Below are 25,796 nucleotides of genomic sequence, written 5' to 3' on the forward strand. Positions count from 1 at the left end.
CTGTTCGCCACCTGCTGCAGTGTATTCACTCGGTTTACTCTGTATCCGCAGATGTATCCGCAAGCGCGTTCTTGTGTACGTTTCATCGAGAGGCTACCAAGTAGCTCTATAGTTGCCAGCTATCACCGGTGTTGTCGATCAGGAAGGAAAGCTTGACGCACGACAAAGTGCATGCATGCGCGATACATCTAGGTCAACCCCTGTATACGTCTCGTGTGACGATGTGCAGGGCAAGTGTTTGAACGACTTAAGGATATAAACAAAGGAATGGGAGGAAGGAAAATTGATTGCTTGATTGCTTCTCAGTTTCAGATTCTTTTTATAAATATATATATATATATAGTTTTTTCGAAGAAGAAGAAAATGAACAAGATTTCGTTACCGTGCTTTCATATTTTCATTAAAAAATTTCTTAACAAGTTTCTAATTTATGCCTCGCTGTTCGTTCCCGTCATTCTTTTACGTTTCGTTTTCTTGCTTGTTTTCACGTGTGGAACTTGTAAATTCGCAGCCAGTATATGCAAAGAATCGCTTCTGTTTTTCGAGAGGGAGCGTCGCGATAAAGTAAAAAAATATTTTTGAGATACGAAAGTCAGGAGCAATTAAATAATAACGATTTATTATTATTATTTTTTTTTTAAGATGTAAGAGATAAATGCTTATTTTTGCATTGTTATTGTTGCCGTTTTTGATTAGAAAAACGTTTCTAGACACACGGGTATCGTTTATTTTTTTCGTTAGTAGAGAATTCGTAAAAAAATATGTATATATATATATAAACGAAAACTGGAACACACGCGGTCAAATATGTAAAAAATTTTCGAGTGGATCGTTAGATACGATATTGTACATTTTCATCGGGGAAAAAAATAATTGACAAATGTCACAGACAGGATTTTTAGCTTTAGTTGTAACAAAAAGATTTTTTTTATTTTGTTCAAAGGATGAAATACTGAGTCAAAAAAAATTTATTCAATCAATTAAAAATTAAATAATTAAATCCCGTATAAAAGATATATTTTTTTCTAGTACTGTATAAATCTTTCTGAAGTACTATATAAAAAAAAAATTGATAAACATATTTTATTTTAACGTATACTTTGCATAGACGATAACAAAAGTTTATTCTGTCCACGGTTTAATGAAAACGATTAAATTATCGAACAAGAAACGTAACATATCGAATGAAAGATTTATCTGACAACCATTGCGAAATTTTTCTTTTTTAATCAAACGGACGAATTCATTCGGAACTAATCTATCTTTAATCCACCAACTATCTATTAATCCCTTTGCAATTTCTCAATCCCAAACGATAAATTTGAATGTGATCTCGACGCATCTACATTCTTATTGTACTACATAATTTGGATTTTTTGAGCGACAATGAATTATCTACGCGAATCATCGATTGGCAATATTCCTATGAATGAATTAGTTTCATGAATACACGTATCTTATACATAATATTTGTCGAGTGACGTGTATTAATTAGTGACGTATATTAGCACGAATAGAGACATGAATTCCTCTAGAGATCAGAATGTTACGTATCCTCTGACGTCGAGCAAGTGACGTCGATCGATAGATTGATTACGCTATACACAAGAAGGAAGACACCTGCATTCGGTGTGCATTCGACATCGTGTACTTTTGTCCCACCAATTTCATTATTTTCATAATACTGTCAATTAACGCTGCCTGTATCAAGATGAATAAGCTATGTGCTCCGGTTTGCTTAGATATATGTATCTACGCGTATACGTATACATCTATCACTATACCTGGGAGAGTACACAGATTCACGTATGCGTAAATGTACACACATGCATATTTATGCGTGTGCTCGAGAGTTCGACGGGTATTTCTTGGGTATGATGGCTAATTTGTACGCGCAATTTACAGAATTTTATACGGTATTTCAAACGAAACATTGAACGTTTATTACGGAATTGAAAAAATTCCATTGGCCCGTTAACGCAGTAATTTGATGCTATATGTAGATACACCATGAAATTTTAAACAATGATGCTGACTGTTATTTGACCACGTTTAATATTTATGTTTCGTCTAAAGTAAAATTTATTTCGGCTAAAGCATCAAACTTTTAGAATCGTCATTACAAATGTATATACGAATAAATTTAATTTATATGGAAATTGTACTTCCATTCCCTGTAATTATTGCGCGGAATAATATATGATGTAAATGAACGAATAAAAGAGAATTCAAAACATCCCAGTTAAGGGCAAAACAATCTGGAAAATTGACTGAGCAATACTCTATCAAATTATAATATTTCAATTTCAAATATATGATCAATATATTAATTTCCTCGATATATTAAAATAAATTATCAAATAAAATTACAAAAGGAATCGTATTCCCAGATTTTTTCTTTTTTAGAAGTTATAAGAAATACATAAAAGAAACGATAAATATTTCTAGATTTATATTTCGAACTTTACGAGATTTTTATTAGTAGCTAGATAATTTCCAAGTCACTCGTATTATTTTATTATCTCGTATATTTTATTATGAATAAATAAATATTCAGTTTAATATACCGAATCGAATGAATCGAGTTTTATTTGAATCGAATGTGTATTCAAACGTATCGCGTTTCATGAAATTTCACATCTTCAACATTGATATTTAATTCTATTGAGATTTTATTGAGATCATCTATATCGTATTAAATACGGAATTTAGTGCATCGGATGTAGTAGGTTATGTGCACCTGTCTCGGGTTGCAAGGATTCAAGATGATCTGTATAGAGATCTGAGAATCTTGAATTGCCAATATTGGGTCCTATGCAACCAAATCTCTTGATATCGAATTTCTCACGTTTTAATCTATCTCTATCGAATCAAAATCTCGTATTGTTTGCTATCTATTTCATCAAATAAATAGCAAACATTATATAAAATTTAATGTTTTTAACGTTATAATAGAGAATTTCTAATGAAAAATAGAATAAAATATTTATATTTATCTTTTTTATTGAATAAGTATATACATGTATTCTAATTAAATGTTGATTGTATTATTTAGTTTAAAAAACATTCTTTTTAATGAATGATAACATCATTAATGAATTGAAATTTCATCGTATGATAATGAATTTGATGAAAAATATGATAAGTTCTTTAATCTTAATAAACTCGATAAAATGTAATCATCATAATAATAATTATGGTATATACATATAAATATACATATACATATAAATATCACTCACCTCAAAGAAGAAATCTGCCGAAGAATTGTCTTTCTCCATTTCACTCAATGTTTCTTGATGACAAAACAATAATTATATAATTTCACAACCAATAATTATTCACTAAAATTCTAATTTTTACACAATTTCTATCGACACGATGAGTTGCGAATTACGATGCGACGCCACATTGCCGGTATTGGCGGTAAAACTATCGATACCTTCTTTGACAATCGATGCTGTTACCGCGAGCAGCCACTAGGTGTCAGCGATGCAAGTATATCGATATAAATTTCGCGTCACGGCATGTGCTCGTGTGAATTCGTCAAATTTTGTCGTTTATAATCAAAGTACGCGTTCCACGTGTTACTCGGTCGACATAAACATTTCGTTTGTATTCGTGATCGAGTTTCGTGTTGTGTTCGAATGAATTAATACGCAGTTCGTTTTCGTCATTCGTCTTTATAGCACGTTTGTCTCGCGTTACAGCGAGACAGCTCACGGGCAGTGTTTCGAAATTTTTATTCAATCGTAGTTGAAATTTTGCGTTATATGTGCTATATGTGAATCGCGACGCGATTGTGCAACGAGATTTCGGTGCAACGTGTTTCTAACCTTATCGTTTTTTCGTGTGACGCGACAATATCGCTTAACGGTAGTGTTCGGTCTCAAAGGTGTGTTAGAATCGGTGGTGTTATAGGGGGCGTTGCTGTAACAGCTTACTTTCCCGCGAATTCTCCAGCATCAAACGATAAGAATATTACTCTGTTTATCGCGAGAACGTCCCTCGACTTTGTTTTACGACGGCCGTTAACCCATTTACGTCCGGCTAGAACTGTCGTACAGAACGTTATGAACGGTGTTTCGCCAGACGACTCTTAATCCTTAAAGGGAATGGAACGGTGACAAATTTGAGAGGCTGATCGCGACGTAAATGGATTAAAGAAACCGTTTTGCCCGTTGAACGGAAACGTAATTGTTTTATGTGCCGCGTGACCATTCGTTTCGTAACCATGACGAGGATAACTAGATGTGAAAGCACAGGGAACGTGAGTGATTGTTCGCAAGCTTCGTGATCGCGAACGCAAGTTTTTTGGCTTCATCCACTGATAATGTTACGCCATGCCCCAGTAACACTATACACCGATGGCTGATTGGCGACGAGTCTTGGCATCGATTGACTTTCTTTGTATACCCTCTTCATCGCGGAAACAGTGGCGTTTTTGTGTAGGTAGATGTGACTATTCGAAATTCTATTGTCTTCCTTTACTTCATATTTTACGCGGCGAATCTACTTTCGCGTGGATTACGATTCCTGACAGGAAAGTTTTCGATTGGATGAGAAAGGAAAATAATCGAGAGCAAATATTTATCGAAAATGTTGGACAATATTCCCTGATGCGTAAGTTATATATACATATTTGTTATATTATATTCGTAAGATATATAAGTCGGTCTATAAAAACAATGAACAATTTTAAACTAACGAATAATTTTTCTAAAAATTTAAGAAAAAAGTTTTATATAGTCATATTTATAAATAAATAATTAAAAAAATTGAAATATAATTAAAACATCATTGAATTATTAAAAAAAGAGAAAGATAAGGAATTAGAAAATATTTTTAGAGATTAATTATATGAATTTAAGTATCGGATTTGCAATTTCTCAAATATATTTTTCTTTGTTCTTTTAGACTGACAATATGAAATATTCGTTCGAATCTATTTCATTTAAATCTATTTTCACGATATAATTTATACGAAAATATTTGGCAAAATTATATGAATTCCAACGCTAAATAAAAATAAAAAAAAAAAAACAATGATTTTAAAAACGAATATTTCATAGTAAAAATTATATTTTATTTCAATACATTACAATAGCTATAACAATTTATGAAAGAAAAGTAACATATTTTCTCGTAAGCTATTTCTTAAAATTTTGATATTGGTAGAGAAAAAAATTGTTTTTCCAAGTTCCCACTGTTATTTCAAAATCACTTGGTGCGTTTTAAATGGAACGTCGAGTCGGAGGAGAAAAAAATATTCCTTCGGGCGACTCTTGTTGTTCGTATATATACGGGTACAGAAGCTGTAGAAATAGAAGCGAGATACCCAGTATTTTGTTTACTCATAAAACACGTTCGATGTTTACGCACTTTGCTCTAGACATAGATGTAGTCCGTTAAGTCTCGTTAAATTTATTTACTTACGTACTTGTAGGTAATCTAAAACTTCTTCCTTGTTTATTTTATTTGCTTTGACATACGCGCAGTTTCTTATTACTTTTATGGATGGAAAAATAATCGGTTAATCAGATTACCGATTCGAACCAGTTACCCGATTATATCATCCATCTTAACGTCTTAAAGTAAATTTCTTTTTTTTTTTTTATCTTCCTTTACGATTTACCATTTGTTTCCTTTTATATTTTATAAGTGCATGTTTTGCACAAAATTTTATTCCATCGTTATTCTCGAGTCTTTCTTACTTCAGATTTTTTTCAACCAGTATTTGCTCGAGATGATAACCGACAATCGACCCTCCGCGATTCGTTCTCGTTTTTGCTCGTCACCATCACCTCACCTCAAGAGTGTTTTTTCCTTTTTTTTTTCCTCTCTCCCTCGCGACAAGTACAAAGCGGTCCTATTAAGCCATAACCCGTCGGCGACGGTTTTACATCTGCTTTGCAATTCCTCTGAAAAGAGGATATAGATATCCTACGAAAATACCGCCAGCAATTTCCTCAAATTGCGGTCAAAGAAAGAAGGGACATGCGAACGTCTCATAGCGGATAGTTCATCGTGAATTTATAGCTTTTATCTCGAATCATCTTTTTCATTTGAAACTCTTTTGTTATCATCGACATTCCAAAGATGAAAGATCGACAGTGTAACACGCGTGCATAAAAATGTGCTTTTTTCCGTCCGGTTTTATGAATTCTAAAGATTAAAAGTGCAACAAAAAGTCGAAGACAAAAAAGGTATGTTGAATAACAGGCAACATGAATGTAGGAAAAAAGTAAATAAAAAGACTTTATTTACGCTCTTTTAATTTTTATAAAGACGCAAGGTTGAAAATGGTGCAGGGAATAACCATTGAAATTCTAAAGTGGCGAGTTGATTTTTCAAGAATTTTGCTAAAATTGCTTTTTCTAGGCTCGGCAGTTAAATACGAACTGCTATAATTTTCATTAATTTTCATAATTTTCATTAGTTATATACTTAGTTTTATATTTACCAAGGGAAATATATTTACAGGTTCGAAAAGGAAAATGTTATTTTGAAAAGAAATCCAAAGTATATATTGTCTAAAGTATATTTCTCGATTTAAACGATACGGTAGATCAATTTACGAGTAAAAATTTACCGTTATTTTTACAAATTTTATTCCATATAATTAGAAATATCCACTAGAAGTATCGAGTCATCGTCATAATTTTCACGATAATATTTCGTTTCAATTTCCATCATGTATAAAATATCTTAACGGTATTTATGTTGGCCGAAGATGTTTACCCCATATTTTTCTCGCCAGTTAGGGTCGAAGGTTAAGTCAATGCACTATATCACGCGTTGGTATATCGAATGGGGACAGGGTCAAGCTCGATCCAAAGTGAGAAATTTATTTGCTCGTAAAAGGTCGACGGGAAAGGATCCTTGTCGGTTGTTTTAGTTGTTTCTTCGGGGATGAAAAAATATCGAGGATGCGTGTATTTGCGAATTCACCACACTTGTCATCCTCTCTCGCGTTTTCTGCGCTCGAATCGGAAGTGCTCACCTTACCACAAAGGAACACGTGACTTGACTCAGTTCGCGGGAACATTTGTCATTCAGTAACAACATTTTTTCATCGTGAAAAAAAGAAAAAAACCAATTCGAGAAATGAATTGACCTCTCCCTTCGAAAGAAAAATTATTTTTCAACCAGACCAGATACTTTGAATCGTCATATCGATCGTGCATTTTACAATCTCGAATGGCTTGTACCGTGGAGGTAGCTTTAATTCACAGATATAACGCACAGGTATATTAGGTTACAGGCTTTAACGAGAGTTTAGAATTATCATTTGCGTCATATGATTATAATATCATTTACATCATTTGCATGTATTAAACTTGACATGGATGTTAAATTAGACGTTGTATTAAAATGGATGATATATTATTATTAAATGTTGAACAAATGCGTTGTTACGCACGTTACCCGCGAAATTGCGAAGCGATAGAAATTGCACGAATGTATTTATATTTTTATAATTTAAAGAACGACGTCTCGTTGTACGGTATATATCGTCGTGCTTAGGCGCAATAAATTCTCGATGAAGGGATTTACCAAAGAGCGCGAATCGAATATCCTAATTTATGGACTTGGCAAACCATGAAATTATCAGCTTAGAATTGCGAAACGGCATTGAATTAGGAAATTATTCAACCGCTTACATACGATCGAGTTGCATCATCTTCGTCGATATTTTATCCTTTAAAAATTTCTTGGATCAAAACCAGCCAATATAAAATTCAATTTACATCCTTGTCATCGAACCGTTTTTCGTTTCGACTAAAACAATATTCCGTTTTTGTTACCGTATTCTTTTTTTTTTTTTTTTTTTTTTTCACCTTCCCTTTTTCGTTCAGCGCGAAACCAGAAAGAGTAACAACGAGACACAATTTTCAGCCGAATTTTCAGAAAAGAATTGGCGATATAATCGGTGATATAAATCGGAAATATGAACGACCACGGAAAAATGGTACATACTAGGAAAGTTCGTTTCCGGATTAATCCCGAGATTAACCTCGGCGAGGGATACTGGCGCCGTTACGTGCCAAAGAGAGGGCGATATAGGAGATTGAACGTCCAGACTAATCTCGTTCGAAATTAAGCGGCTTATCTTTCGTTGATGTAGTGCCCGTTTTCCAACCACTTAGTAGATTCTTCGTGAGAAAATTTCTCGTGTCGCCAATGGTGTTGAAAAATTTACACGCTTCGCCCCCTTTGTTTCTCGCGAACTCTGGTTCGTTCCAGAGTTGTGGGGGAGGGCACGTATGTGAAAAATCTTCGCTAACGAGCAACACCGTCGTTGTAATCCTTAAATCCACGGATCGAACCTCTATTTCTCCCTCTCTCTTTCTCTCTCTTCTCAAGATCAAACTTTTACCTCGAATTTGATGAAAAATTGTTCGATGAAATAAATATATATTCCGAAAATTCATATCGGGTAAATTGAAATTCGTTTCGATTATTTCTCTTACTTTCGACGGATATTTTTTCGATGAACCATGTTTCGAATCAATTTTGTTGCAAATAGGTTTAATAACATTGGATATTCTACGCAATCGACGAAACGTTGAAAAATATTAAGCGAGAAATATTTCTCGTTCGGTCGCAATCTTTTCACAGATGGATCGATTTTCGACACGGTTTATGAAACGATTGATCCGCGATATTAGTTTCGATCCCTTCACTAGAGTATCGTGTCTTGGCCCGACATCGATTTTATCGCAAATTGATTATCGGGAACGGGCTGCTCGTCACGGGCCAGACTCTGTTTCCTTGTTATTATTCAATCGCTTCGAGCGAGTCGAGATATTTTATACACGTCATGATTGAAATACATATAATTCGAACGGTGGAACAATAGGAATGATACATTCATTCGTACATGTACGATGCTATTGCGTTTCGATTCGCAATGGATTCTCGTCTAATGTGAAAACACACGTATCGGGATATATTATTTCTGGAATTATTTCTGTTTAGGCAGGTAGTCATGGGGAAAGCAAACTGGCAGTGTATCCAAATAATAATACATTGTGTTAGCGCGAAATGCATTGAAGGATTGATGGTTCTGGATATTACGGGACAATGAGTAAGATCAGATTTTGGAAGGCAGATTATTAACTAACTGAGAAATTCCCTGCTTTGTTTCTCACTGCTTTGAATGGTTGAACTACGGTCAACTATGGTTCTACGGTTACTTGTCTCTTGATTTACCTATTATGAGTAATTTTGTATATCCGCGTGAATGGAGTTAGATTGCATTGTCTCGCCGGAGAATACAGAGTATCAAGAATTAAAATAATTGAAAGGTGTTGATGGATTATTTTTTTCCTTTTTTTTTTTTTTAAATGTAAAATCGTTTCGTTTCACCGACAGAAATTAATCGAGCAGCTTTATCATGTTAATATTCTCTATTTAGAATAGTTAATAATTAGCTTTATACGCGTAATTCGTAATTTTACACTTGTGCATCATCACTGTCAAATAAATAACACTGTATGTAGTTTATCTCGCGAAGTTAATTAATTGCCATCAAATAATTTAATTAATAGTTTATAATTAATTCGTATTACGTATTATTTAATCAGGAACAACGTTACATTTCATTATTCGTCAAATTACGAGTATCTTCTTCCAGCTTTCGAAATTAACCATTAATTAACGAGTGTCAAAAACGAAAACAGTTTTGTTTGTATATAATATAATTCAAGTTGTCGTTCGATATAATTATCAAGATGCTAATAATTATCCATCCGTCGTTGTATATAACGGATGAACAATACAAAGAATATCACGATATTATGATTTGCTGTATCGGACAAATAATCGAGAATAATTATTAAATTTCGTCACGATGCATAAACGATCCATAAATCCATCCCCGCGCATGCCGAACGTGCTCTCCAAGTTTTGCCACTGATAGCGGCTTGATCGATGACTCGATCAATGGCCATTACAGCGTCTTAATTCCTCGTAGTCGAAAGTTTTTAGCCGAAGAAGGGCCATCGAACGAGGGCGATCGATGCGCAGATGGGATCAGCCCAGCTCGATATTTGCATATTGATCTCATCGAAAACTTGGCTACGGTATTAATACTTTAATACCTTTATGCTAATATCTATTAAAACGTATTTATCGAAAGAAGATTAAAAAAGTTAAATATAATAGCCCAAAAATCAACGATCAATTAGTCTTTCCTCTTTTACGTGTCTTGTCGTATATTTTCATCAAGTTCGGAAGATAATATCTTCCGAGAATCGTTCGTGGAATTTAAAATTCGTCGAAAAATGCAAGTGACGTTTAAGCAAGAATCGCGCTTTCTAATTAGCGCGCTGTAAACGTTTCTTCCTCCAAGAAAGCAAATTGTCAACACGCTGACGTTAATCCTTTGGCAAAATATTCTGGGAAAAGAAGCTTGGTTGGAAGAAGGATACGCGAAGAAATACATGTAAGGAAGACTTCTTTAACCCGTGCTCAGCTTGGAGGATTCGAAGTGAAAATATGTCGCGCGTTCACTCCACGGACGGTGATGAAATTAAGAAGCTGAAGCTCGTATTCCAAATACGTATTCCTTTTTCATCTTCTCCATCTCTTCCCCTTTCATCTTTTCTTAAGTCAACTCTTTCTCGACCCCGCGTTGTTTCATCTCTTCGAAAAATTTCTGTCAGAGGAACGTATTCATTGTCATCGCTCTTTCTTCTTTCGACACATTGCACCCTTGTGCACGGATGAAAAAAAGAGAAAAAACAAAAACTCGCGCAAACGTATTGTTCGAAAAGCTTCTTCACCTCTGATTTCTCATCTCGGGCCATTTTTCTCCTCTTCCTTTCTCCTAATTTATGCAAAAGTAAGATAACGATAATATGATAACGATATTTATTATTTAATTTCTCAGAAAGAGAGGCTGACTTCCTTCTCTAAATTTCTCTTGTTGTTAGTTCGTTCGACTTTCAACTAACTCAGGAGAAAGAATTATGAATGAATGACGTCACGAAAAAAGCGAATCAGATAAATACACGTCTCGCTTGAAAATTATACGAAAGTTCTCTTGGAAACGAAGGGAATTCAACGTGAGAATTTCTTTTCAAGCGAATGGTATAAGTGCAATTGTATTTTCCCAATGGGTCGAGAGTTCTAACATTCGTATCGTCGACGATAACAAATGTCTTTTTTTTTTTTTCCACCAAGCGCATCATCATTCCCCTATCCACTCGTCGTCGTGCATACAGTTTTATATCCACCTCCGCGATATATCCGCCACATTTTGTTCTTGGCACCGTCCCTGCGGTTCTACTTTCTCGATGAATTGATCGATCGAGCAGAATGACTTTTGCGTCGCGACCTATTTCGATTTCGCAAGAGAGGGGAGAGACTATCGTCTTTACTCGTCGTGGAAATCGTGGACGGGCTGGGGATTAATAATTATAACACAATGGACGCGACGAGTTTAACGTTATAAATCATCGTCCTCCGATACAACATCGATCTCTACTCTACTCGAACATTCGGTCGGTGATATTCGGTGGCCGAATACAATGGCGGTCGGTGAGAGGTAGCGGAAATTTGACCGTTCTGTCACCGTTTCTGAGACCGTGTTTATCGGTCGCGGACAAAGCGAACAGACCGAATCTATTCAAGTAATCTATTCTCTGATGCATGCTTTCGCTATTAACGCGACCTCGCCGATGAGCCATCTGTCAACCAGGAATTTCATACGTTTCTCGCCGGTTGTTCCCCGAATTCCAACACCGTCTGGGCGGACAATACCTCTCCACGATTTACCGGAGAAGTTTACTCGAGCAACTGGAAACTGTCGAGTTTCGTATAATCGTTGGCCACGTGTTAAATGATTAAAACATTGCTCCGCATTGTTTCGACCGCGATTCATCTTCCCTATCATTTCTCATTGCACGAAGAATCTATCTACGAAAATGTTTAAAAGAATTTAAGTGTCGAAAGAATCCTTAATTTATCTTTGACGAACGTGGAAAAAGTCTAGCCGTTGTTTATAGATTACGGATAAGATCGATGTAAATGATATTATAGGAGGAGCGAATACTGGATGATAATGCACAATTTTATCTCGTTTGCTCGATTTATTTTAAGATCGTGGAGAGGTAAAATGGTATATTTGCGTTACAACGAGATAGCCTATCCATAGGAAGCTTAACTCGTAGCGTTCATATATCATTCTCGGTTCGCGAAGTTTTCTCTCATCGCAACATTTCTCTTCCTTGTTTCAAAAAAAAAAAAAAAAAAGACAGCCTTGAACATTAAATTCGATTCTGTTCGCCGTTATATGTAATTTCTGTTTCGATCCTCTTCTCAAAAACTTTTCACTACTCGATTCGACATTTTCATATTTATAATTCATTAAACTCGAAACTTTGGCGTATTTAGGAAAACGAGTCGTAATTTCGCAGGCGTCAAATGCTGCGTTGCAAGGGGAACGTAATAGATATTAGTAGCTCTTGCATTATACTGTTGCGGATATCTAAAGTTTTGGCGCAATGCTTACTGCGATGAATTTTGAAATTTGGAATATCGACCCTTGGTAATCCTTTCTCCAGCAGAGATATATACATATCGCGTATTACAATTCATACGCGCACTGCACTAATGCATTAGAGAGATGAAGTTTCGTCGATTCGAAAATCGAGCTAACAAAAGCCATATTCTATATTTCTAAAAAAAATTTTTCATTAACATTAAAATCCATACGAATATGTTTTTTTTTTTTTTTTTTTTTTTTTTAAACGAATTTCCATTTATTCGAAATCGAGCCAAGCATGCATTAACAATGCCTCCCCTCCCCCTATGTCCATTCGTATATTCCCACGAATGCTTTTCGAAATTAAATTTTTTTTCAACTCGAAATCGAACCAAGTATTACACCCTCGTCATACACGTTTCCGAGAAAATTTTTCACCAACCCTCTTGATAAATGTCACGAAGGACGACGAACGAGAGCGGGGCAGAAAAGAAAATGTATATAAAAATGAAAATGGTGGATTTTAGGAAAGAAAATATGCTCCGCATCGAAGCGATAATGGCCGCCGAAAATTGTCGGGAATCGGCGCGTGTAAATGTCACGCGGAAGCTTGGAAAATAGGAGAAATTACGATACAACTCTCGTTACGTCTCGCCTCGTTGTATATCGCGCGTTTTCGAGGATAGAGAGCAACGTTTCGAGAAGCGCGTTTATTTTGCAATACCCGTAGATAAATATTCACGACACGGTTTATCCTCACGGCCACGACTGTTATAACGCGCCACGGGAAGCCGTATTCACGTTACACGCGAGATAATGGACCGAGGCCGCGATATAGCTATACCGCAAGCCGTGTAGTACAATGCGATTTATATGAATCATAAATAGGCAGCGTCACATCCGTTGATCATAATTTCGACCTCTCCCCTCTGCCTCTCTGTATCTTCCTCCATTTTTCGTTTCGAGGGGTGGAAAAGGGGAGGAGGAAATTTGTGTTTTATGCCGTATTCAGCTTTTCAGCATCAGACGATCATTAAGCGGAAAAAATGATGGAGAACTTTTCGTAAATCTTTTATTAACTGCATAACGATGATCTCGAATATGGAAATAACGTTCGTTACGCTCGTGTTTTTTGTATCAGTTTTTATTTTCAACTTTATTTTTACTAACGCAACTCTGGCTCGCTTTTCATCGAAGAGCGATCGAGAAATCGAAAGAGAGAGAGATATTTTTATCTCGTGGAAAGTGGGACAGGAATGGGAGGGAAATTGGCGAGAAGAGATAAATTAGGATCTTGTTTCAAGCGTTGCGAGACGAAACGCGAAGAGAAAACGAACGAAGGGAAATGTATAACGGGAATACAATAACGAATCTACTCTTTTCACCGTGGTTACGACGATTTTTACCGAATAAAGGAGTCCCTTTTCTCATCCATTTTCACGGCGGAATGTTCATTAATCGTTGCTGAATTATTCAGCTAAAGGACACCCATAAAGGATTTCCGATTCGCGTATCGGGTGCAGAGAGTCGGCCAAGCTGTGCGTTCGAGAGATCGCTCTTTCTCGTAAGAAATTTTAAAATCTTTTTATCTCTTGGTTGGAACGAAAACGAGGAAGGCACATCGTTGTTTACGTTTTTTAAAATACCTCGAGAGAGAGAAAATATGCGACTAAAGCTGACCAAAGCGAGAGAGAAATTTCGCGACGAGACGAGACGAGGGACGCTTTTTAAAGCGGCTGAGAGATAAATTAGAAAAGTTATTCCGATTCGAAAATTGAATGGAATTGAATCGCGTTGAACGCCCGCTCGATTGATTTGAATATTCATAAGGACAAGATCTACCGGTTCACACTTTAATTAGATTCATGGAAGTTTTCGCCATTTTTTTCCCTCCCCCTCTTTCCTCTCGTAGGTGGCGGAATTAATGAAGAGCGAATACGTTATGTTGTCGGAATATGGATTAACCGTGGGACGGATTCGGAACCTTTAATGGTTTCGAGTGTTTTTAGCCGTGCTCGATGGAAATCGGCTGGCAAACACATTGAAGATTGATCGATGATGCGGTATCGAATTGCTCTTAATTTATGAACTTTGCTTAGTCGAAGGGGAGGGGGACGAAAGGAAGTCGAGGACGATCGATCAAAAGTGGGAGGGTAGAAGAGGGTGGCGCGGCTCGAAAATATTTTTACCGGTGTAAAAATTTCGAGAGTATTGCGAGGATTCCGATTATTAACGAAACACCTGTTAGTTCCCTACCGCGTTTTCCAACTGCGCGTCCAAGTCGAAAACTTTTTAATAAAGGGGCAAATTGACGACTAATAGTTGGAGGAAGAAATATCTCTCGAGAACAATTTCTTTTCTCTTCTCAACTTCGTTCGTTTTTCCTTTCGTCCTTTCGCGTCGTTGAAACATTTTTTTTCTTTTCCCTCCCACTTTTTTATCGTTTATAAATAATGCATCTTCTCCTCGGTGAGAAGAGAAAATATAGGTCTCCTCTCGTAGACCGAAACAACCGTCGAACGCGTATAACACGTCGAACGGAACGGAATAGAACATGAGAAATTGCAAGGGAAAAAGGAAACGAAACCTGTGCTCCTACGTAATGCCTGTAAATATGTATCAGTTCCGTGTACAATGTACCAGCTTCCATCGGTTCTAAACCATGGATTCTGACAAATACAACGCCATAGGATGAGTTGTATCGCGCAACGAAAGCGGCAGTTGAAGCCTCGTAAAAGCTTCGCTCGCGCCAACTACGGAAAATGGAAGCTCGGGTGATATTGAATTTATAGAAGGAGGCGAAGAGAGAGAGAGAGAGAGAGAGAAAGACTGTCTTCGATTTATCGGTCAATATTCCGTGGCGTCGCGCTGTTGGTTTTATTAAAACGAATTGGAATGATAACGAAGAAGGGGAAAAGGTGTAACGGGTATTGAAAATGAACGGGGATGAAATTGCCGCGTTTAAATATTGGCCCCGAAAATTCGATCGAAAAACGATGATTAACAAACGGAATATTAATATTCGTGGAAATGCAAATTTTCCTCTTTTATCTCTTTTATCCCTGTTGATGGTGGTAGGCCGGCACGTTGATAGGCTGGCGCGTTAATACGCCTTGTACGGGCTACACAGTCAGAGCCCCGAGGGAAGATTGATATTTATGGCGGTGTAGTGTCAGGAATCCCCTACTGGGAAATAACCAGAGGTCAGTTAGGTTTGTCATTCGCCGAATAATTGATGTGCCTGTTCTTTGTCGCGCTGTCATATCTTTTATAAAGACGTTTCGCGGAGGAATCTCTTGTCAAGTTTCTTCCTCTTCCTTTTTTGCCCTTTTTTCTTATTGTTGTTCCGTGTTTTTTTTTTTTTCTTTTCTTTTTTTCTCTTCTCTTTTAATTCAACATTTAAGAAATCGCGTCCAATCGACGCGACAATTTGTATGTATATATATATATATTTACAAAGGATTGCGTAGTGTTCTTCTTCGTGTTCTTTATCCAACGTGAACGAAATTAGATTACAAAGAAGTATCTCGTTCTTTGATCTTACGGAAAATTGCTCGATTTCATTTCTGTTCTAAGTAAAGTTTGCAGAGAGATCTAATTTCGTTCCGTCTCCAGGAGAACTTGTAATTTCGTCACGATAAAGAAACCATTAGAAATTATATGAATTCAGTGGAGGGAATAATATTGAATTTATCGTCAAATACGAGCGTTGATAATCCTTCCCCCTTTAAAATTTATGGGTTAATTACCGTAAATTTTTCGGATTAGTAATGATAGAATGATTTTCTGGGCGCGTTACATAAATTTTATCGTAAAGTATAATATTGGCGAGAAATTTGGAACAAGTAGTTTTATTAAACTCTCTTCTGGACACGTGGCAATTCGTCTATGAGGTCGTCGCAATACGCGACGAATATTTATGGCATTCCATTCTTCCCGCGGCTTCCTCTTCCATTCTAAAGTCATAGAGAACGAGTTTTCAATGCCGTGAATCCCTCAAACTTGGTCCAAATGTCTTTCCAATACACGCATAACGTGTTACCATACGTGGATCGATTTCCAACCGTTATTAAAGAGAATATAAACTCGTAAAAAATATCGATGCTTTTTCCTCGATGCATTTTTGCCAATGCACCGGAGATGGTTGTAAAAATCGACGAATGTATGACGGAAATATATCGCACAGCATTGTTGCCCTGTTGGATGAATGATATTATCAATATTATCGCGTAAGTGAATTACATCAGATAAACAGTAAACATAATTAGATAACGAAATCTTAAATTGTGGACGATTAATCATCTCGCTATTTTCCTTATCGATCATACGTAATTACGTCCCATAATATTAATTGCGAAGGTTCATTCCATAAATTTTTCAAGTGCATCGCGTAATATCGATTCTTTCTTCTGTCTGATCATGGCTTTATTTCAAGATATGGTGGACCCTCTCGTTCTTTTCTACGTTTTGTCGAAATAAAATTTGAAATTTTCATCTACAATTTCGATAAATACGACGCGTTTCGTTCTCCAAAATCGGTAAATCGGGCGGAAAAGTTCAATGACGGGCGCGAAAAATCGTTATTCCCCTCCGTGATGATAATTTTCGTTAATATCTCGCGCATTCCCTATTGAATGTTTCGTTTTTACACGTAGACAGAATCACCCGAACAGCATTGTTTCTGCTTATACGCGCACATATCCACGCGATTAACGTAATTTATGCAGCGATCGTTGTTGGACGGAATATTTGAAATGTTTTAACGCTTCCCTGTTGTTTCCCCGCCCTCGATTATTCTCCCGAAGATGAAGCTCTCGAAAATATAGAAAGCTATGCCGAGAATTAATCATTTCCAACCAAATTTTTTCCTTTAAACGAACAACATCTTTAAATTATTTTCACCATCTTCTTTTTTTTTCTTCGCTTGTCTTTCTTCTTGTCAAAGGTGTTTTGCATTATTGGAAGCTACGTGATCAAAGAAATCGCTATATTCGAGAGAACAGATTGTGGAATTAATAATAAAGAACGGGTACAAAGTAAGAAAGGGTATATTTAATAAAAGAAGGATAGGAGTAAAAATAAATTATATTACATATCCGATATCTTTGTTCTATACAGAGCTCGTTATTTAAAAAAGGAAGAGAATCGAATTCTTATATATTATTTTTAAATCATTCGATTTAAAATTAAATTAAATTACTCGATTAACACTCGCTTTTGTTCAATCTGTCGCCGCCTCGATCAACTTGACGGGAGAATCGTCGACAGAATTTAAAGGGTGGTATATCTGGCGATCGCAAATGGCGACGTAAATTAATCTGGCGATGCCTCATTTTTCCCCGACGATACGCGCACGTACACGCGTGTGGCCAAAACACTGCGAACGCAGAATCCGCGCGAAATAAAACGAGGCTAGATTCAATGAGGAGACACGGTGGGGGATGAATGGAAATAAAGGGGGCAGGGCGGACAAGCACGTGGGGCCGCGAATTAACTGGTGAAAAGCTGGGTATAAATAAAACGGCGCGGTTTCCGGGGCGAATTGTACACGCGATTCCAACGCTGTTCCACCGTAATTCCTGTCGTCCATTTCGAAAAATCGTCCATGAATATTTTATAGCATTACTTCCGGTTGCTCGAGTCTTCCGTTCTCTATCATCAAATTTTTCCTTTCTTTTCTCTCTCTCTGTCTCTCTCGACCTTATGCCGCGCGATATTTCACGTGCGCTGCATCGATTTTCTAAGAACGCATTTGATTTGATCCTCGCTCTCGATTATTCCCCCCAACGGAAGTTAATCCACGAGGATCCTGCTCTCAATTATTTCACTTGCTCCCTCACAATTATTTTTCCTAGAGGTAAACACTACCGGATGAAAGTTACTCCCTCGAAATGATCGTTCGTTCGAATGCTGTATCCGCTTACGGGAAACAAGTTTCGAGACCGACTCGTTAAAGTTTTTGCATTCTGTTCTTCGACGATCGATATCCTCGTGCCTACGAGTTCCCTCGATAATTGTAGAACGTAACGCGATACAACATTCTCCCTCGAACTTGGCGGATGCTTTTTGCATCATTTTTGCTCGAACCTCGTTCATCCGTGTCGCCAACCGTGTAAACCGGAACAAAGAGCGGGAGCAAGAGGTTCACGTGAGGAAAGAATTGCCCCCAAGGATGAAGGGGGAAACGCTTTGTCTAGATGACGAGGAACCACTCGCCTCGCAGCTACTGCTGCTTCCTTCCTTTTCAGGGTCGCTGATTACGCGTCTACCGAGAAATCCGAGCAAGATTAATCTTGGACAGACTCGTCGCGCTCGAGAGTCTTCGTCAACTGGATTTACTTGGCCGCCACACTTTTTTCACCGAGAGTGCATTTACTCGAGTGCATTAGGCTTAGACTCGATTTACATAGATGTTGTTAACCCTGCGGATCTTCGAGTCGACACTATCGACATTCTTTTTTTTTTTTTTAACCTTTTAACGCTACTACGAGCGACTTTAGTCGCTCTGCATAAGATACGGCGAGCGATCGGAGTTATTGCATATATTTCTCTGGAAATATCGTAGCATCGATATTTCGTTTTTATCGTCGAAAGAAGACACTTTGAAGATTCAAGAACGATCGTAAATCTTTAGAACGTTCTGAATTCTATTCTGTACTTTTACATCGAATAATAATGATACGTGCGATCGTCAGACGGTCTCGATGTAATAACCCAGAGAGAGACATAGAAAGATAAAAGTAGAATTACAGCGAGAAAGTTGTCTAGCTAGGGGAAGGGGATGGAACGTTTGGTGGCAATCGATAAACGAGGAGATCCGTTCCAAAAGAGGGAAGAAAGAAGCGTGGCAAGATAGCACAGCCATTGTTCGTTGATCACAAACGTAATCTTGGGACGATTTTGCCAAAGAAAGTAACCTTTCGATATATGTTTCGAAGAGGGAAAACAAGTCTGGCGAAAAGCGATCGACGCAGTTTACACGGGTTCATGGTTTACGCGCTCGATGAACCGGTTGCTCACCGAGGCTGGTCGCGATCCGTGCCAAATTCGCGACCCGAATCGATCTTGCCAATTTATAAGGGCATCGTTAATGAACGATCATCCGTGTATACAATGTAACGTGGCCGATCGATCGAGTATCGAGTTTCAACCAGCCACAGCAAATTTACATCTACTTTGACGGTTGGTAATCCTCGTAACGCGCGAGGGGCTTATTACCACACAGGGGATTCGTAGGGACAAGATTTCAACCGGTTTCTTCCGCACTGTTACACGTGTAACAGATATAATTCGCTTCACTATTTGTGGAGAATTTAAATACTCGTGTAGACGGATTACGCGCAAAAGTAAAAATAATTCTTGTATACGGATCGAGGAAACAAATATCACTCGTTGCGCTCTTTTACATTCGATCGTTTTATCCCGTGAGACATTAATTTATTCCCCTCGCGCCTCGTTGCTTAAAAAAACGAAGGGGAGGGAACGTTTATCGATAAATGTAAACGAGAGGGGGAAATACTTGGAATCCGAACGGAGACAGATCCGGCTGAATATTGCGCACGGAGTGGAAACATAAAACATTTCCTCGTCTTTTTTTCGACGGGTGTGACGGAATTGCTGGCCGAAGTCGAAGTGAGTTACCGGGATTTTCTCCGCTTCTGTTCGCGATCCACCGATTCGATACCGTCGGTCGGTATGTTGGCTACGACGTTACGAGGGGACAAGAGGTTACGCAGTGGCGTTGACCCACGCGCACCTACCGATTTTTCCACCGTCCCCGCGATATCTTCCCTTCTTTATGACTTCCCCTTCCCTCGCGTTACTCCTCCTCGCAATTTTATTTCCTATCGGCCGCCACGCGATTCCTCCCGATTTTAATTAAAAGAATATCGCGCCATCAATTCCGCGTTCCTTGATCCCCTCGCGATATAAATTACGGACGCAATATACCCGCTATACACGAGTTATGGATGGTTCGTTTGAATATCGTTGATACCATCGTTGAAACCGTCGTCGCATTTCTTTTTTTCTCTCTCTCTCTCTCTCTTTTAAGGCCGCCACCGATTCATTCATTGATCGATATCTGATAGAAGTCGAAGGTGTATTTTCGAGTTTTCGACGTTATATAAATCCCTGTGTTAGTTTTCTCGGTTTCGTACCGAGGTGAAAGATCGAGTAACGAAATAGACAAGTATGCACAAGTATTATACAACGAGATTTGTCTAATTATCTTAGAAAATCAAGAGAATCGTTTTCATCGAAAATCCTAACGATACATCGATTGTTGATACACGATACTCCATCCGATATATTTTCGGCCGTTTTATTCGTTCGGGGCATCGATTCCACGCCACCTCCACCTCTTTGTAACAACAACCGACATTTTTATCGCGCACGCCGATAATCCTCCCGAGTATACAGGCCGAAATAGAGGGAGCGAATTCCATAATAAATTTTTGCAAGAAACGGACTGGCGCTGGATACTCGCGCGTTGTACGTTATGCAGTCGGATCTTGTGTTGGAAATTGATGAGGGGAGGAACGAAGGGGGAGGATGATTTCCGGCGGCGCAGTTATCGTCCGTTTACATATTTCACGAGCGACCACGATACGTTTTATTTATTAAACGTATCGTGGAAATTTGGCCGATATATCAAGTTCGAACCTCGCCTTAAACGGAATTTCGAGATCTTCTCCCCGGTTTGACCCCGTTAAATATTTGCTCGACGAGGAGGAGGAAAGAGAGGCTCGTCGATGATCGAAAAGCTGGCACGCGCGAATTTATAATTGGGCCGGTTAACGTTATTGTGAATAGGATTATAGGTGGATAATGTGAGAAATATATCATAAAATGTATTTTCGCCGTGGAAAGATGGAAGGGATGTTTGGCGGGTCGGGTGTTTCTCACCGGTTCTTTCGAAAGATTAAATTGAAACGGGGAATGGGATTAGAGGTAAGCTCGGGCGAAATGATTATCGCTAATAGTCTTATCATCGGTTTTAAATTAATTTAGAAATAACGAAATACGTACTGTTAAACTTCGATATTACGGTGTTTTAAAATCGACAAACTGTCGATAAGGAGAGCTCGATGAAACGATATACGTTAAGTTAGTTTAATGAGATTTCGAGCAGGTTCTAAACTATTCCTTGTAATGTTTTAGCCTTGAAATACGATAAGTCGAGAGCGCTTTGATATTTGAGATTAGAATTTGGAAGGGGACAAAATTCAAATATCAATGTTAATAACGATAATGCTCGTATGCTCTCTAAACACGAGTTGAATTTTGAGCGGGTCAAAGTAGCGATAACAACGACCGGTTACACGAATTATTGTTATATTTTGCGTGCATTTTGCAGAATAAGGGCGAATAGATAGCGAATAGTTGCGCGGATAAAATAGATCTGCTCTATTACCCATTGTCCTTTTCGTAGTAATGCGTGCATAGCGGGTTGGTGTGCGCGATAACGACTTGAGACCCAAAATATATTGGACCTCGTAGCGGCGGTATATTTGGGGCTTATGAAAAGTACGGAGAGGAAATGGGACCGAAGGGAATCCCTGCGATGCAAGTATGATGCTATAAAGTTAAAAAAAATCGGGAAAGAAGGTAAACTAGTCGTGGAAACGAGATATTCTCCGAACAAATTTGTTTGAAAACGAACGAATTTTTTCTTTTCTTTTTTTTTTTAACAACTTTAAAATTTTTTTCCAAAAATTGATAACGACGAATTACGATTTAACGCGACGATGAATTGTACACACACACACACACACACACACGCGCGCGCGCGCGACATTTTCAAAAGGGATCTTTGATATTCCCTCGATGAATATCGATCTCGCCGTGTATCTCGCCTCAACAAATTTACACGGTGGCGTTCTATCATCTTGTCCGTATCCCTCTCAGCTTTCATCAACTTTGAAAATCGTGTCACCGGCATCGAAATTCTCTTTTCATTCCGTCTAATCCTGTAATTTATGCAGTATGTACTTTTAATTAATCAAGAGGTACACGTACATCGCGTTCTTTATCAACTTTTCGCAACACGCCAGTATCCGCCGCTTCGATTCTCTTGTGTTTCTCTTGTGTACCGTGCATATAATCCACGCTCGTATCTCAAACTTACACCCGAATCACGAATTTCCAGGACGGAATACACGCCGCCACTTCGTTACCTTTAAAGTAAATTCGTGCAAAAATCGATGCGCGCTTTTAAATCGCATTACTCGTTGGAAATATCGGAATAAAACTCGTGCAACACAATGCGCGGTGTCCCTTCATCGGTTAAATCTTGCAGCTAAACATTCCCGACCTCTCTCCTCCTCCCTTCCGATCTTAAAGCGATTCAAAAGTTACTCTCTCCGATTAATTCGACTTAATCGACCATTTCGCCCGATTGGAGATCCCTCCTCTTTACAGCGCCCATTAACCCCCTCCCCAAATGTTTATCCCGTTTTCGCGAAACAGACGACAACGCTCGATCGATATTGCCGGAAAAGACGCGCTCGAATTTATATCGGATCGTCGCGTAGCCGATGCGAATTCGAATCGTGTGTATGGATTCAATTGAGGGGAACGAGAGAGGGGATCGGGGTGTGGAGTAGGAGCGATTCCATCGGATTCGCGATGATCGTTAATCGGCGAGCGATTTTCCTTTTGTTATTCGGTGATCGAGGCCGAGTTTTTGCGATCGAGTGAATTGGCCGGCTAAAAACTGAATTAACCGCGGCAAATCATTACGGCGATTTACTAATTTCAATTGTGAGAGAATCGAGGGGAGGGGGTGTATATAAATTCACGCGATTCGAATTGGCAAGAGGGGGTTGGCTGGCTCCTCCAAATAAATTGTAGGTGGCGCGAAAAATTGGAACTGGCTCTGGGGATCATTTCGGGTGGAACTGTTGCTTTGCCGGACCGATCGGTACACTGCGCGTTTCTCACTCTTTCGTTTCTTTGTTCTCGCTCGTACGGATTATACGAGTTCGTTTCAATCGAACAAGTAATTTTTCCTTTTTTTTTTTTTTTTTTTTAAGATTACAACCGTAACGATTGAGTCAATTAAAAAACCGGATTTCTTTCGTTTCGAGTGAAAATAATTGTTGTTGGGTGGGGCAGCGCGCGCGAGGAAGGTGGAAGTAGGCCACTGTAGTTGGAATTAATTAAAAGTTGACGATAATTGAGCACGATGAACTGTTCTAATTGCAACGGCGTAACGAAACGGCGGCGGTGGATGGGCGAAATTTTCGGGAATTTTCGGCGGCCCGCCCCTTAAAAACTCGATTCTCCCGATGGCAACGATAATTACATCAACCGGGACTGTGTATATCTGTACACGCGGAAAAATTTGCGCGAAATTGGAGCGAGCGCGATTAATTAAAATAGCGCCGTGTCAAGGACGTTGTACGCGCGTTGTAGGTGTCGCGCGTTTCAGGATTGGTAATTAAACTCTTCGAACGAGTGGTAACCGAAATTTTCAACAATTTTAATAACTCGTTCGATCGCGATGGATCTCCGTCGTTTTTTTCGAAAATTCAATAAAGATCGAGGTGAAACGTAATAATAAGATGGTAGATAAACCTACGATCTTCGTTCGAAAGAAAGCTTGTTTTTTAAAACACGAAACGAGAAGAGAGAGAGAGAGAGAGAGAGAGAGTAAGAGAGACGAGTATCTTAACATCTTGCTCGAGTTTTTCGAGTTGGCTGAATAGCGGTAAAATCCCGGTAAAACCGAGATGGATCGATAACCTTCGCTCCTTGTAAATAAGGAGAGCTCTCTAGCCAGAGAGTGGATATGGAAACGCAGTTTCTGTTATGTTGCGCCCGCCGGTAGACGTGACGTAATTCGGAAATTGGATGATACATCTTCGAAAAAAGGTTAACCCGATATGACCGGGCGAGATTTTTCTGGGGGAAACTGCTTACGACCGTTACGTTTGATTTATCGAAGATGTACGGTTCGAGGCTGGCAGGATCCAGGAATTAAGTACACTCGCGATAAGCTTGCCACCGTATCTTACACGCCATGGAATATTTATTTATCGGGATACCGCGTGAACTCGATTAATTGGTGAAATATGGCGGTCAAGTTCGCACCCGTTACCCCATCCTTCGCTGGGTTGATCAAGCGGTTTTCTTAGATAATGGAAGCTCCGTGAATGTGACGTGGAATACGGAGTAATAAAAGGGAAACGAGGTTTTGAATTATGACGCAGGGACGAGATATTATTACACGTAGAATATTTTATCGTGATTACGATCGTTCGAAGATAGAAATAAACGTTACAATTTCGGAAAGAAAAATATTCGGACAGAAGACTCAAGAAATCGACTTGATAGCAATTCTGACACGTCGCGGTGAAACGTAGCGTTCAGAGAGAGCGTCATAAATTGCAAACATTTTTCTTTCTCTAACTTCACTCATCTCTATATTCTTCTCACTTCCACCCCTTTTACCCGTTATTTCCACTTATTCTTAAAACCTAAAAACAAATTCATGATTTCGCCTCACACTCGTACGCAACATATTTTTCGTATTATGTCCCAAAAAGAGATTAAAAAAGATCGCATATACTTTGGAACGAAGTGTAACCGTCTCACCGTGTCGGATCGATTCGATTCATTGGCGAGTTCGGTTGCCAATTGAGATAACAGCAGGAAGAGCATCGAGATTTCGTTTTCTCCTCTGTGTGGTGGTATCGGGAAACGAGGCGTGGAGCTTTCCCGGAGTACGGCAGAGGTCGTAGAGGCGGAAGGTCTGGCGATAAATTTCTTGAAATTGCGACGCCTCCGCCCCCTACTCTCGGAAAAGAAGAGGCAAGAAGACTTGTTTCCGCGGTAGGCGGAATGCACGCAGCGATAAAGCAAGTTGCGTGTTCGCGAGAACACAGTCGAATTATTGTTCCCGCTGCGAGAAAAGGATATTGCGCGTGAAAGCTGTGAGGAGGAACTGTACGTGTCTCGCTGTTCCCGGCGAAGGAAGTGTTCGGGATCGTTTCTAAATCTGTTGAAATCGTGCAAGTTTATAACGTCTCCCTTGTGTATCGTGCAATTTTGCCAGTTATCGCAAAATTTATTTACATTCATACGGAACGATTGATTCGATTCCGAGTTTATCTTCGTTCGTTCGATTCAATCTATATAATCTCTTTAATTGAAATTAATTAACGAATATGCGTATATATAGAAGTTCATTCGGCAGAAATGCGCCTCACAAACATGGACACGAATCGTTTCATCTCGATGGATCGAGTCGTAAGGGGTGTGAATTTGTGAAATTTTTCTTAGAATAAGTTCTTGGACC

The 25,796-nt window shown here is 38.6% G+C and overlaps 1 protein-coding gene across 6 annotated transcripts in view; it reads left to right on the forward strand.

The window, feature by feature from the left end:
- KaiR1D (Kainate-type ionotropic glutamate receptor subunit 1D) overlaps nucleotides 1–25,796 on the forward strand; it is a 221,236-nt gene that overhangs the window by 16,129 nt on the left and 179,311 nt on the right. For 2 of the 6 annotated variants that reach the window (XM_086911864.1, XM_086911860.1), the window contains exon 1: nucleotides 3,562–4,623. The exons of 1 other annotated variant lie outside the window; for it this stretch is intronic. The gene's annotated coding sequence lies outside the window, so the exon portion shown is untranslated. Of the gene's footprint in view, nucleotides 1–3,558; nucleotides 4,624–25,796 lie in introns of those variants that run through there. 3 more of the 6 variants (XR_015293274.1, XM_086911863.1, XM_086911862.1) reach the window with 2 other exon arrangements.

The sequence above is a fragment of the Apis florea genome, unplaced genomic scaffold (assembly GCF_048593485.1).
Source record: "Apis florea isolate Af1SG1 unplaced genomic scaffold, ASM4859348v1 contig_3367_pilon, whole genome shotgun sequence".
Classification (NCBI taxonomy): Eukaryota; Metazoa; Arthropoda; class Insecta; order Hymenoptera; family Apidae; genus Apis; species Apis florea.